Raw genomic sequence first — 13,746 nt, 5'->3', positions numbered from 1 at the left:
AGGGGATTCCAGGACCACAGTATGGACCAGCGCTTCCACTGGGATGGTTGAGGGAGCACCAGGATGTAGGGAAAGGGCGGAAACAAGGATTTGCTGATTCCCGACACCAGGAAAAAGATGGGAAGACCGGAATGGGAGTGGATGCATTGGGGCGAGGTCGCCTAATGGATGCAAGTATCGGACATGGGCGGAGAGGTCGTGAAGGCACCGGAGGATCAGAATGGCTGGGAAAGACTGGTCGGACCAAGGAGAATGGTGCAAAAGGCGTTGCAGGGCCAGGAGAAGCCCGGACAGGTAAGGGGCAGGAAAACAAGCTAAGGGCTGAGCAGGATTTGTCTGGAACATCGGGACAATTGTCAAGGACCACCAGAGAAGTGAGGACAACAGCGGAAGGTTCAAGAGAGATCTCCCAACAGCAGGGAGGTGGGTTCAATGATGTGACAACTGGGTCAGGAGCGAGTGGCCACCCACCACAAACGGGCCATAGAGGGAAGCAGATGTCAGACGCAGGATGGCACTTCCCAGGACTTATTTTCATCATATAGTTCTGAGGACACTGAAGAATTATTTCGCCGAAAGTGGTGGATTGGGACTGACACTTCCCAGTTTGGGAAGGGGGAGCAGGCTATGAGAGTGCAGATGAAAGGACCGCCGGAGGGGTGGTCTCAGGAACTGTTTGACGAGCTGCAGGCGGAGGAGAGGCGCAGTTGTCAGGCACGTTATGCCTCTTGGAGTTCCTTGGATGGTTCAGAATCTATGACTGGGCCTGACAGAGGGCCAGCATTGGATGAGAGGTTGGGGGTTTCTCATCAGAGAGAGACAGTGGTGGGGTCTATGACCGGAAGGTACACCCCCCCCAGGTGGGGCAGATACTGGTATGGAAATTGGTGAGGGCCCAGTGCAGAGATTTGAACAGATCCCAATGCCCCTGGGAGGGAGCCGGGCAGCGGCACTTGAGAGGAGGTGATGATGATCAGTCCGTTGAAGCACCAGCTGAAAGATGTTCCAAACAGTGGAAGGTAGTGCCGGACAGCCCACCTATCTGCCTGGGAGAGAGGCAGGCACCGCATCCAGTGGAGGAGAGGGACGAGACGCTGACTCCAGGGTGTTCTTATGCAGGGGTGGCTGCGGAGAATGTTGAAGAGGGGATGGCACCACCGCCTCATGTGCGTATTGTGCACAAGCCATCGGTCAAAGTTCAGACTAAGTCAGGAGGGCCTACTAGTCGGGCCGAGATATGGCATGGCCTTTTACGACCATTGGGATTCCCAATATCATCTATCTGCGCCATCACCCATTGGGGCAGAGAATCACATGCCGAAATTGTTTTTGAGACTCCGGCGATGGCTTTAAGGTTTCAGTCGGCTTTTTTGGCCAGTGGGGATGTACCATTGGTTGCAGCATTTTCCATCACGTGCATGAATGTCCAGTTTAGACGGAGGATAACAATACATTTCCGGTCCATATATGTTGACCCCTCGGGGATAGAGAGGTATCTTAAGAGGTATGTGGATACAATTCTTTCCATAGAGAAGTCCCACGACCCAGTGGCAGGGGATGCCTGGGACACCGGATGGGTTGTGTGGGCAGATTTCAAGTTGGAGGATGCAGGTCCAGTGCACGTCCCTGGGGTCTGTTTTATTATGGGCCAGCGGGGAGTTCTCCACTATGCTGGACAACCACGGACATGCTATTTCTGTGGAGCCTTCGACCATTTGGTGACTGAGTGTGCAATAAGAAGGTGCTCAAGGTGTGGTTTGCGAGATCATTTTGCCAGGGAGTGCCCTACGAGCTGTGTTTTATGTTCTGGCCGGCATCATTGGAAGGATTGTGACAATTTGCTATCGCCTGACGTTCCGGGGGAGGCTGCGAGCAGGGGAGCCCCTGTAGGGGACGGGACCCCCAACACTCTGGAATCCGGATCGAGTGACTTAGCCCTAGCTGACAAGGAGGTGCGGAGGGAACCACTAATTACACCAACATTGCAGAAAGGCGGTGAGTCAAGGCACGGCTTCCGCAGGGACTTGGCTGATTTGGAAATTGACTGTTCCCTTGATGAATCCCCTGATGGTAGGTTGGATGCAGCTGAGCGACAGGAGCATTGCCACACTGATGTAAATCAACAGAGGCCTTTGTTTGTGGTGACGCCTTTGCCTGACGTGGCGGAGGTTGCTTTACTACCAGTGACACAAAGAGCAGATAAGGAAGTGGATGCCTCTCCTCACGCTGTGGAGGGATGGGAGCAATGGACACAAGTACGCCGGAAAGACCGTCCTGCTAGGACGAAGGGGACTAGGAGGACAAGGCAGACCGAGGTGGTTACTGCCAAGGACTCTGACATTTCTGACTATGGCTGACTTTCTTTTCTATGCACTGTATATTATTCTGTTGTATTTGTTGTTGATGTACATGGTTTACCTTTTTGGCTGCTGTATTATTTTCTGGTTCACAGGTTCTACGCTAGGAGGAGTGGGGTGCAGGAGAGAACACTACATGTTTTTATTGTGGACATTGATATTACGGACCATTGTACTCGAACATTTTTTGAACTGGAGCGGTGAATTTTTCGTGTAGCAGAGCGGGTGTATTCCTGCACTGTGGTACACACACATATCGTATGGGACTGTAATTTCCTATTATCATTGTTAGTAAATGTTTCTGTGTGTAAAGTAATTGCTGTATCAATGTTAGTTAGAATTTAGTTTGTGGTGTAAAATTGTTGTTTCTTTGATGATTTTTGAGCACAATAAACAAGGATTACACACACTATGCATTTCAAGCATGTTTTTGCATAGAGAAAAAATACCCCTGAAAAGTAGTTTTTCTCCAAGAGGGAAAAAGCTAGGAGGCTGAAACTCTGCAGGTGTGTAGGGTACTATGCACCCTACAAAGGGTAAGGCAATCCTGGTTCTGGCTTAACTGCCAGTTTCAGTATGACCGTTTATTGTTTTTAGCTTTCTCTATGCATTTCAAGCATGTTTTTGCATAGAGAAAAAATACCCCTGAAAAGTAGTTTTTCTCCAAGAGGGAAAAAGCTGAGGCAGCTGAAACTCTGCAGGTGTGTAGGGTATTATCCACCCTACAAAGGGGTAAGGCAATCCTGGTTCTGGCTTAACTGCCAGTTTCAGTATGACCGTTTATTGTTTTTAGCTTTCTCTATGCATTTCAAGCATGTTTTTGCATAGAGAATAATTACCCCTGAAAAGTAGTTTTTCTCCAAGAGGGAAAAAGCTAGGAGGCTGAAACTTTGTAGGGTGTATAGTACCCTACACACCTGCAAAGGGGTAAGGCAATCCTGGTTCTGGCTTAACTGCCAGTTTCAGTATGACCGTTTATTGTTTTAGCTTTCCCTATGCCAAGATGGCTGCATCTCTGATTACTCCTGCTGCTTTGGTGGCTACAGAAGAAGGATTTGGTGATTTACAGGCTTTGAAACCTGCTTTTTCTGCTGTCCTGATTGCCCAACAGGGTGCTTCTGCTGATATGGTTGTTGGTTTGACTGCAGAACGTTCAGCAGCTTTACAAAATGCTGCTGATCTGCAAATGGATTACATGAAGACTGCTAATCCACCATTACAGGCACTGCCTGTCTCACCAGCTCTCAATTCTGACAATATGGATTTGCCTGACCTTGCTACTGTGGTAGCACCTTCCAATTTGTGTAAACAAGCAGCTCCTCACTTGCGATCGTCATTCTCGGCAAAAAGGCGACATTCTGAGACTGAAACGGCTGATTGCCTTACTCGGACTTCCAGGAGGGGGTCTACTTCCGGTTCTAGTGATCCGGGCATTGGAGCTCATTTCTCGACCACAACTGGTGAGGTTCTCCCGGTGAAAACTACCAGGCCTGCTGGTTCTCAGACTGCTGATGCTGTGTCTGCCTCAGACAATGTTGTAAAGTGAACGGATGCTGTTTTTCCTGTCACCTATGCTGCAGCTCTATCTGAAACTCCCATAAATGAACAAGGTATGCCATTTGTGACAATAAGATCATTGAAGGGTATTCCCTTTACCATGGGCTATTTGTGGCAGCATTTATTACGGCCAGCAGGGGTTTTACCAGTCACTTTAAGAGCTATTGTACATTTTGGGTCAGAGGATTTTGTGGAGGTACATTTTACTACACAGGAGACTGCTGCAACATTTATTTCTTATTTGGCACATTCTACACAAGCACCATGGAAGGATTATTTTCTGACACAAAAGAATGTCACTTTGAGAAGGAAGCTTAGGTTAAGGTTCCGTTCTATTAGAATAACAGAGGACATGGTTTGGGCTTTTTTACGGACTCACTGTTTTGCCGCTCATACAGTCACGAAGACGTATATCAAGGAGATTCCTGGTGTTTGGGATGGGGGGTGGAAGGCGTGGGTTACTTTAAAGACAACAGCTACGGGATTAATGCACCTCCCTGGAATATGCTTTATTGGGGGTCGCAAAGGCTGTTTCACTTATCCTGGTCAGCCCAGGACATGTTATTTTTCTGGAGATTTCACCCACTTAGTGCAGCAGTGACCTGTAAGGAAATGTATCCGTTGTGGCTCCAAGGCACACCCCATGAGGGCTTGTCCCCTACATTGCAGTTTTTGTGATGGCGCACATCGCTGGATGGACTGTCCACAAGGTTTTACCACTGTTCAGACTGTACCATTGCTTCCAGTTGATTTTTCTCCTGTACCTCTTGACTCATCTACATGTACACCATTGAGTGCGCCCATCTCTACAGCTGTTCCCTCTAAGTTGCCGGTTTCTGACTCTATTCCCTTGGTCCCTCCCGAGTCTCATTGTGGTGGCAATGCAGGAGGGCCTCTTCTTCCTTCTCCAGCTCAGTCTCAGGATGCATTTTCCAAGTCAGCGGTTCATGCAGTGAGTGTTGATGTTTTTTTCTCAGGGATTAGATGCAAATGGGGCGGAAGTGGCCTTGCTTGATGCGGTGTTGCTGCCTGAGCCCGCAACTTCAGTTGTCTCTTCTGTGATTACTGATCCAAAGGCACCCTTCTTTTTTAGATTGGAGGAATCTGTGGATTCCCCCCTGCCCTCTCTGTCTTTGGAGGTGGTTGGGGAAAAGAGACTTGAGACTCGGACAGCAGGAATTCCTTCCTTTGACTCTATAGATGGGCACTCCAGTGATCTTGACTCTGTTGAGGGCGTGTCGGAATCGGAAGAAATGGAGGGAGTACAATGTAAGGCTCCTCATCGGACTCTAGTTCTCTCTACTTTGGAGAGGATTAAGGGGTCCAAGTATATGGTTGATCACCATGGGGATAAGTCAAGAAAGAAAAAGAACAAAAAAATTCAAAAACTGGTGGACACTTGACTTTTTGCCATTTATTGCATTATTTATTAATATTTCCCTTATGGGAGCAGACTTTATGGTTTCAGCTATGTCTATTTAGATAATCTATACTGCCAGGTCTGGCTTTTCCAGCCATGTACTTGTTTTTTTAATTTTGTTGCTTATTGCCATTTCATTTTCTCAGTTGTATTTTCATTTGGTTTGATGTTTCTGAGGCATTTTGGTTGTGTTGTATGTTTTTTGAGTTAATAAACATGGATTACACTCTCTATGCATTTCAAGCATGTTTTTGCATAGAGAAAAAAATACCCCTGAAAAGTTTTTCTCCAAGAGGGAATAAGCTAGGAGGCTGAAACTCTGCATGTGTGTAGGGTACTATCCACCCTACAAAGGGGTAAGGCAATCCTGGTTCTGGCTTGACTGCCAGTTTCAGTATGACCGTTTGATTTTAGCTTTCTCTATGCATTTCAAGCATGTTTTTGCATACAGAAAAAAAAACCCTGAAAAGTAGTTTTTCTCCAAGAGGGAAAAAGCTAGGAGGCTGAAACTCTGCAGATGTGTAGGGTACTATCCACCCTACAAGGGGTAAGGCAATCCTGGTTCTGGCTTAACTGCCAGTTTCAGTATGACCGTTTATTGTTTTTAGCTTTCTCTATGCATTTCAAGCATGTTTTTGCATAAGTAGTTTTTTTCCAAGAGGAAAAAGCTAGGAGACTGAAACCCCGCAGGTGTGTAGGGTACTATCCACCCTATTCTGGCTTAACTGCCAGTTTCAGTATGACTGTTTATTTTTAGCTTTCTCTATGCATTTCAAGCATGTTTTTGCATAGTTTATGCTCCTGTGGAACAAGGGGGATGCGGATTAAAGAATCCAATCATGTTTTTGCATGTATTATATATTCACAGAGTTTTTACCCATTTAAGGTTTGCTTCCTATTCTATAGTTGCTGAGTTATTGAAAAATATGCTTCCTCACTTTTGGGAGTCTCTTTTGAGAGGAAAAAGGCCTATTATGGACTTGCCCATAGAATATCAGCATGTTGGATTGATGGTACTAAAATACAAATTTCATACATTATACATTTCACAACATTCATCACAGCATATTATGCAATTATGTGTGTGGGTGAATGGGTACAGTGAGTTAACTACTTTTCAGTTACAGGGCCCGTCGGCCAGGTGTTGGTTCCTTAAAATTGCTCCACAATGGGGAGAATTTCTATGGAGACTCTCTTTGGATAGATTGCTCATAAAGGGTAACATTCATTCTGACAGTATTGCTCATACTCACTGTTTTATGGGATGTGGTGCAGTGGAAGACATTTCGCACTTTGTGTTTTCATTTACAAGAATACATGGGTTTTGGACCCTTTTCCGTGCTACCTTTCGTGTGCCAAGTTTATTTCCTCTTTCATTGTCAAAATGCAAATATGGCGACTATGGACAAAGGTGGAACTCTAATATTCATAGAGCAGATTTTATTTTATGTTTGGTTTTACACTTGTTGTGGGTAGCCAGATGTAAAGCTCTATTAACTAAAACTGTTTTTCCAGTGGCACAAATAATTTTTCAGCTAAAAGGGTGGTTAGAAAAATGGGGTCATACAGAAGTGTTTTTGTAATTATGCCAGAGGCTTCTTCTCTAATTTCGTATTTTATTTTCACTGTTTTGTTTTTTCTTTTGTATGTAATTTCATTTCTTTGCAATGCAATAAGGGTTGGCTGTGTCTATGCATTTCAAGCCTGTTTTTGCATAGAAACAAAACAGCCCTGAAAAGTAGTTTTTCTCCAAGAGGGAAAAAGCTACGAGGCTGAATTTCTGCAGGTGTGTAGAGTACTATCGACCCTACAAAGGGGTACATCAATCCTGGTTCTGGCTTAACTGCCAGTTTCAATATGACTGTTTTTTGTTTTTAGCTTTCTCAATGCATTTCAAGCCTGTTTTTGCATATATAAAAAATAGTCCTGAAAAGTAGTTTTTCTCCAAGAGGGAAAAACCTAGGAGGCTGAAACTCTGCAGGTGTATAGAGTACTATCCACCCTACAAAGCGGTGCTGCAATCCTGGTTCTGGCTTAACTGCCAGTTTCAGTATGACCGTTTAATGTTTTTAGCTTTCCCTATGCAATTCAAGCCTGTTTTTGCATAGAGAAAAATAGCCCTGAAAAGTAGTTTTTCTCCAAGAGGGAAAAAGCTAGGAGGCTGAAACTCTGCAGGTGTGTAGAGTACTATCCACCATACAAAGGGGTACTGCAATCCTGGTTCTGGCTTAACTGCCAGTTTCAGTATGACCTCACTTCCCTCTGTAGAGTGGGTGGGGTCTCTGCAGCAGCAGCAGGAGGATCTCTCTGTTTCTGGGAATGTTTCCACACAAGGTAACTCTGATGTTAAAATTCTTAATAGTTTTTCTATTGTGAATATGAATAAGGACACTTCTGTGTCGGAAAATTCTGATTTAGTCAGTAAAACACAGACCGTAGCTTTATTTGATTGGAGTTCTGAACGTAAGGAATGTCCGCCGCTAGCAGACTCACTGGCATCTTCAGTTCTGTTATCAAATGCTAGTTCTGGTTCAAATAAGTCTATTTTACCTAAAACTGCATTAAAAAGGCCTTTTCCAACTGTGACAAGCTCTGAAACAACAGTAGAAAATGTCTGAAAATGCTGCCATGGCTTTGCCGGCTCAACAGAAAAAAAGTTTTCCCGCTGAAACGGCTTTTAAATCCATGACAGTTTCAGACAATAAACAAACATCAGAACCACACTTTCCACCTAAAATATCTTATGCTAATGTTACAAAACCTGTAGTTCCTAGATTGCCAACTTCAGAAACAAGTGCACAAGCCAGAAGGTTTGTGCAGAAACCTTCGGTGCGAATTAAAGCAGTTTCAGGGAATGCCTTTACATTGAAGTGGCTCAAAGACACCTTGCTAGCTGCTGCAGATGTTAAGCTTTTAGATCTAGCTGGTGTGATACAGTGGCCTGCAGAAGCTGCTGTAGAACTGTTTTTTTGAGTCTAATATGGTTGCTACACAATTTTTTACTAAGTATACTGCTAACAAACATACAGCTCTGTGGTCTGATTATGAGTTGTCACAGTTGAATGCACAGCTTAGGCAGAAACTTAAATTACAGTTCAAAACTATTTATAGTCATGAGGATATGGTGAAAGCTTATCTTTTATGGACTTGTACAGAAGTTCATGCCATTTCTAAGATGTGCTCTCCTGACCTCCCAGGGCTGGGGGATGGGAGGCATGGGTCACTATGGGGGTGTTGGATAGAGGAATTAAACACATACTGGGTGTTTGTTTTGTAGGTGGACATCGGGGCACCATGCGTTATGCTGGGCAGCCGAGATTTTATTTCTTTTGCGGGGATTTTTCCCACGTAATCTCAGTGTGCCCAGCCAAAAAATGCACACAGTGTGGTTCCCTTGATCACTTTACTAGGCCATGCGTGAACAAATGCCCCCATTGTGGCGACGCGCATCACTGGTCTAAATGCCCATTGGTTTCTGCCTCAGATGAGGGCCAGTTGAACACATTCACTGTGGTAAACCATGAAGAGGCAGAAGCCCCTCCAGCCACGAATGTGGATTCTGGGGCGGATTTGGAACATCGGGCTGTACAACTGATTATTATACTGAAAACTTCTAAGACAAGTAGTCATGAAACAACTTTCCATATTTCTCAGGTGGCAGGTCCTTCACGTATGCCCGACCCAGTTGAAATATTGGCTTCCTCTGCTGATTCTCCTGGGGCGGCCCCTCCTCTCATTGTTCATTCTGATGCTCCAATGGTGGGTTTGGGGAGTGTAGCTACACCTTCGGAAGATGAAATGGAAGTATCCTCGGAATTGCCCTGCATGGAGACTGGTTCATCTTTATATCCTCCTGCTGCTCTTGCTGGTGGAGGGCTGCCACAACAGAGATTACTTCTTGAAGATATGGATGTTTCACAGGACTCTTCTCCTGTGGAAACAGCGGTCATGAATACGAAATCTAAGCTACCGAGAGGTAGGACTTCTGTTAAAGGGAAGTCAGCGGTGAATGTTAAATTGCGAAGCCATTCCAAGGAAACTGACAATGGCTAATTTATTACTTTCATTTTGCAACATCAATTTGCTGCTGTCTTTATCCAAGAGGTTGCATGTGGTGGAATGGGCGAACTTGTCTGTGGATTTGAACTGTTTCTTGGATACGGGATGCATAGCAGAAGAGGATCGATTATAATGGAATGCCATTTGGAAAGATGGTAACATATGGTCCGGTGGACTTGATAAACATTCTGGTTTGGTCATATTATACAGAAACTCTGTCTTGGAAGTGAAGGATGTATTACATTTAATACCTGGCCGACTGGTCTGCTTGGATATTTTCTTTAATTTTTCATATTTTAGATTGTTTTTTCTATATGCTTTCACGAATTATAGGGACCGTTGTAGGCTTTTTAAGTTTATGGTCCCTTATCTACAGGTAAATTATCCCATAGTGGTGATGGGAGACTTTAATGCTCATTTGTTGGAGGGTAAGCACAGTACCCATTATGATGTCCTTTTATGTCATAATATCATGTCAGCTGCCTCTCTTTCACTAGGTTTTTCTCCTAGTTTCACTTATAAACATGGAGATGTAACCAGTGGTAGATTTTTGTTGGCATTCTAAAGATCTTTTATGTTCAGATTTTAACTACACTGTTCTTCCATTTACAGATCATGTCCTTTTAACGTATTCCTTTGGCAATGCCCCAACATTGCGAAGAGGGAAAGGATATGATAAATTGAATCCGGTATACCTGTTTTGTCCTGACTGGAAATGTGTCTGGACAGAATTGTGGGAAGATCATTCTTCCTTGAAAGACATGTATGATGATGCCTCTGTATGGTGGTGGGATTTTAAGGTAAAACTGGTAAGGCGGTATAAACATTTTGTTAATGTTTATTGTTCAGCTTTGAAAAATGTTACCAGGTTGACTTATTACCAATATCAGAAAGTAGCTACCACTAATCTTACTTCTGCCTTATCACCGTTACGCAGGTTGTATGATCTAAATGTGGAACGTATCAAGGTAAAGCTTTTTAATCTCACACATTCTTTAAAGAGAATGGGCCGGGAATATTTACCATTTGTAAATAAACAACATTTGTATAAATCTACCATCATGACCACATTAAAAGATGCAAATGGTGCTTTACACAATACCCAACCCTCTATTATGAAATTAGTGGTTGCTCATTTGCGTTCCCTGTATGGAGGTTCTGTTCCTGCTACTATTTCTTGGCATTTACCCAAAATGCCTCCTGCCATTCGATCTAGAATAGATGCTAACATCACCATTGAAGAAATTCAATCAGCAGTTCACGTGTTGGGTGACAAGTCCACTGTACCAGGTATAGATGGCATTCCTTATTTGTTTTATAAGCAATTGTCTATTACACAGCTACAATTTTTTGTTACATTGTTTAATTGTTGGTTATCTAATGGTTTTTCTGATTCTTCCTGTTTAGTGACTGCCTTACGGTTCCTTTGGAAAAAATCAGATAGATCGAACCTAAAAAACTGATATCTTTGTGTAATACCGACTACAAACTCTTTATTAAGGTTTTGCAGTCTCGTCTGTCTCCGTACATGTCCTTATTGGTTGACTCCAGTGTCTACGGTGTGCCAGGTAAACCAATCTGGGATTTATTAATGCTTTATAAGTATTATTTCTCATTACCAACATGTTTCCCTGGGGAGATCATCTCTTGTGATCTTTCCCAGGCATTTGACCACATCTCACATCAGGTTATGTTGTCAGTTCTGAAGGCGTATGGTTTTGGGAAGCATTTTCTCACTTGTATGGGTTCCATTTTTACTGCATCTTCGATTTTGCCTTTAGTGAATGGCCATCTTGGTCCTGCATTGTTGATGCGTAACGGCATTCGTCAAGGATGCCCCTTAAGTAGTAGTTATTTGCTGGCTGTTTTAGTTGGAGCAGTTGTTTTCGGCATCAGATGTTACTTGCTTCATATTCTTTTTTATGCTATTCGGTGGTTATTCCCAAAATACTCTCCTATGCAGATGATATTTCCTTTTTTCTGGATGATTTAGCACAGGTTAACAGATTTTTTGAATACATTTTTACCATTGTTGCAAAGTGTTGGCTGGCAGTTGAACTTTGATATATATCTGTTTTGTTTACTCACAGGGAATGTTTTTATGGGCTTCAAGGTTACTTCTGTTGGCCTACATATTCTTGGAGTACCTTTAGGCACTTCTGACTTTGTACTAATTTCTTGTAAACTAGTGGTTACTGATGCTTTGAAGTTGCTTCCCTTTTGGAATACCTTTCACTTATCTTATAGGAAGAAAACTCATTCGCTAGGGAATATTTTTCTGTCTAAATCGATATTTGTTTTGTCTGTTTATTTTTTCCCCATTGTCTGGTCAGCCTGGTTGTTAGGGTCATATTTTACTTTTTTCTGGAAATCAGGATACAACCCGATTAGTAGAGGATTGGTTTATGCTCCGGTGGAACAGGGGGTTGTGGGTTACAGAATCCCGTTATGTATTTACAGTGTCTTTTCTAGTTTACGGAACGTTTCTTACTCCAAAATGTGTGTCATGGCATTTGGGAGTCGCTCTTGCATGGCAAAAGGCCACTTTTGGATTTACCTGTTGAATATAGGAATATTAGGTTAAAAGTTCTGAAATATAAATTACATGAGTTAGACTCATCACATTGTTTTTCTCAATGGTATATGCATATTATGCAATTGTATGTCTGGATAAATGAATATCACGATTTGACTTATTCTCAGTTGCAAGGCTTGTCGGCCAGGCGTCGCTTTCTTCACCTTGCCCCTCAATGGGGGGACTTTTTATGGCATCTTTCATTGGACAAATTGCCTATTAAGGGAAACAATCATTCACACAATACTGTTGAAACTCATTGTTTTATGGGGTGCGGTGTAGTGGAAGATGTCTCGCATTTTATATTTTCCTGTTCTCGACTACGTGGTTTTTGGCAACTTTTTCGGGTTACTTTTCATGTCCCTGGATTATTTCCTATTCCCCTGTTGAAATGCAGGTATGGTGACTATGGCAAATGATGGACTTAGTCGATCCGAAGGGTGGATTTCATTTTATGTTCAGTTTTGTATTTATTATGGACAGCAAGGTTTACAGCATTGTTAACTAAATCTGTTATTCCAGTGACACAGCTTATATTCCAGTTGAAAGGGTGGTTGGAGAAATTGGGTAATTCGGATGTCTTTTTGTAAATGTTTTTGTTTTCCATGTCTTCCATTGCATTCATCACTTTTGGTTATTTGTTCTGTGTTTGTATTACTTTTCTTTTGAAATAAAGGTTGGCTGTGTCTATGCATTTCAAGCCTGTTTTTGCATAGAGAAAAAATAGCACTGAAAAGTAGTTTTTCTCCAAGAGGGAAAAAGCAAGGAGGCTGAAACTCTGCAGGTGTGTAGAGTACTATCCACCCTACAAAGGGGTACTGCAATACTGGTTCTGGCTTAACTGCCAGTTTCAGTATGAAATTCTTGCCACAAATTAAAATGATTTAAAATAACCACAAATGTATTAAAAACTTCTCATAAAAACTAAGTTAAGCACTTTCATCCATTACATAGACTTCTTCAGAACATCTCCTCTACTTCCACACTTGATTTTAATATACCATTCAATTATTGAACTAATCAAGCAATTAACAACAAACCTCATCTTCTTAAAGTGTCCTGTGCAAACTGTAATTCATATACATATTCTAACACACTTGTCACTTCTATCGGATATGTTACATCCAAGTTACTTGTTTGTAAACTTGAAAGAATAACAATTATTTTAAAAACTCACGCTTTTGCTTCCAGTATGGCCTTCAATGATATGCCATCATTTATTCCTGGATGAATAGTCGAATTCAACAAAATTTGTCATCTAGTCTATTTCTCATTCAACCCCTCTAGGATTTCCTCTTATTTGCTCAAGAATCACAAATTTGAATTCTTTACATCCAGGACATTTTTGTAGATGTCTGTATAAAGCATTTGTTTCATCTTTTTTTTTTATACAGTACATGTGGTCGTACATCCTGTTTCTAAGACACCTATCAGTTTTTCCCACATAGAAACAGGGGCATGTGGTGCACTTCGCAAAGTACACCACACATGCTGAGTACGACAATTGCCATTCTGGAAGTGCACTACAGTCCGATTTATGTTGTCCAACTTTATCTCCACAATATCCATAATAGCGTAACACTGATTGCAATAGCCACATTTATGTATTCCACCCCCCCTAAATTTGTACTCAGATGAAAACTTGTTTCAAATAAATTTTTAAGGTTGAAACCGGTTTTATATACAAAGGAGGGTTGTTCCCCCGTTCCCCCATTAATTTATAAATATGGTCATCGGACTTCAATATATTCAATTATTTGTAATGATATTCTGAATGT

The 13,746-nt window shown here is 42.5% G+C and overlaps 1 long non-coding RNA gene across 1 annotated transcript in view; it reads right to left on the bottom strand.

Moving 5' to 3' along the window:
- The window catches only part of LOC122811223, an 829,556-nt gene that overhangs the window by 145,550 nt on the left and 670,260 nt on the right, over positions 1-13,746 (bottom strand). The window lies entirely within an intron of this gene.

This window comes from Protopterus annectens, chromosome 9.part0 (assembly GCF_019279795.1).
Source record: "Protopterus annectens isolate FY-2018-M chromosome 9.part0, PAN1.0, whole genome shotgun sequence".
Classification (NCBI taxonomy): Eukaryota; Metazoa; Chordata; order Ceratodontiformes; family Protopteridae; genus Protopterus; species Protopterus annectens.
Note: the sequence above shows the minus strand (reverse complement) of the source record. Positions and strands in the feature narration are given on the sequence as shown.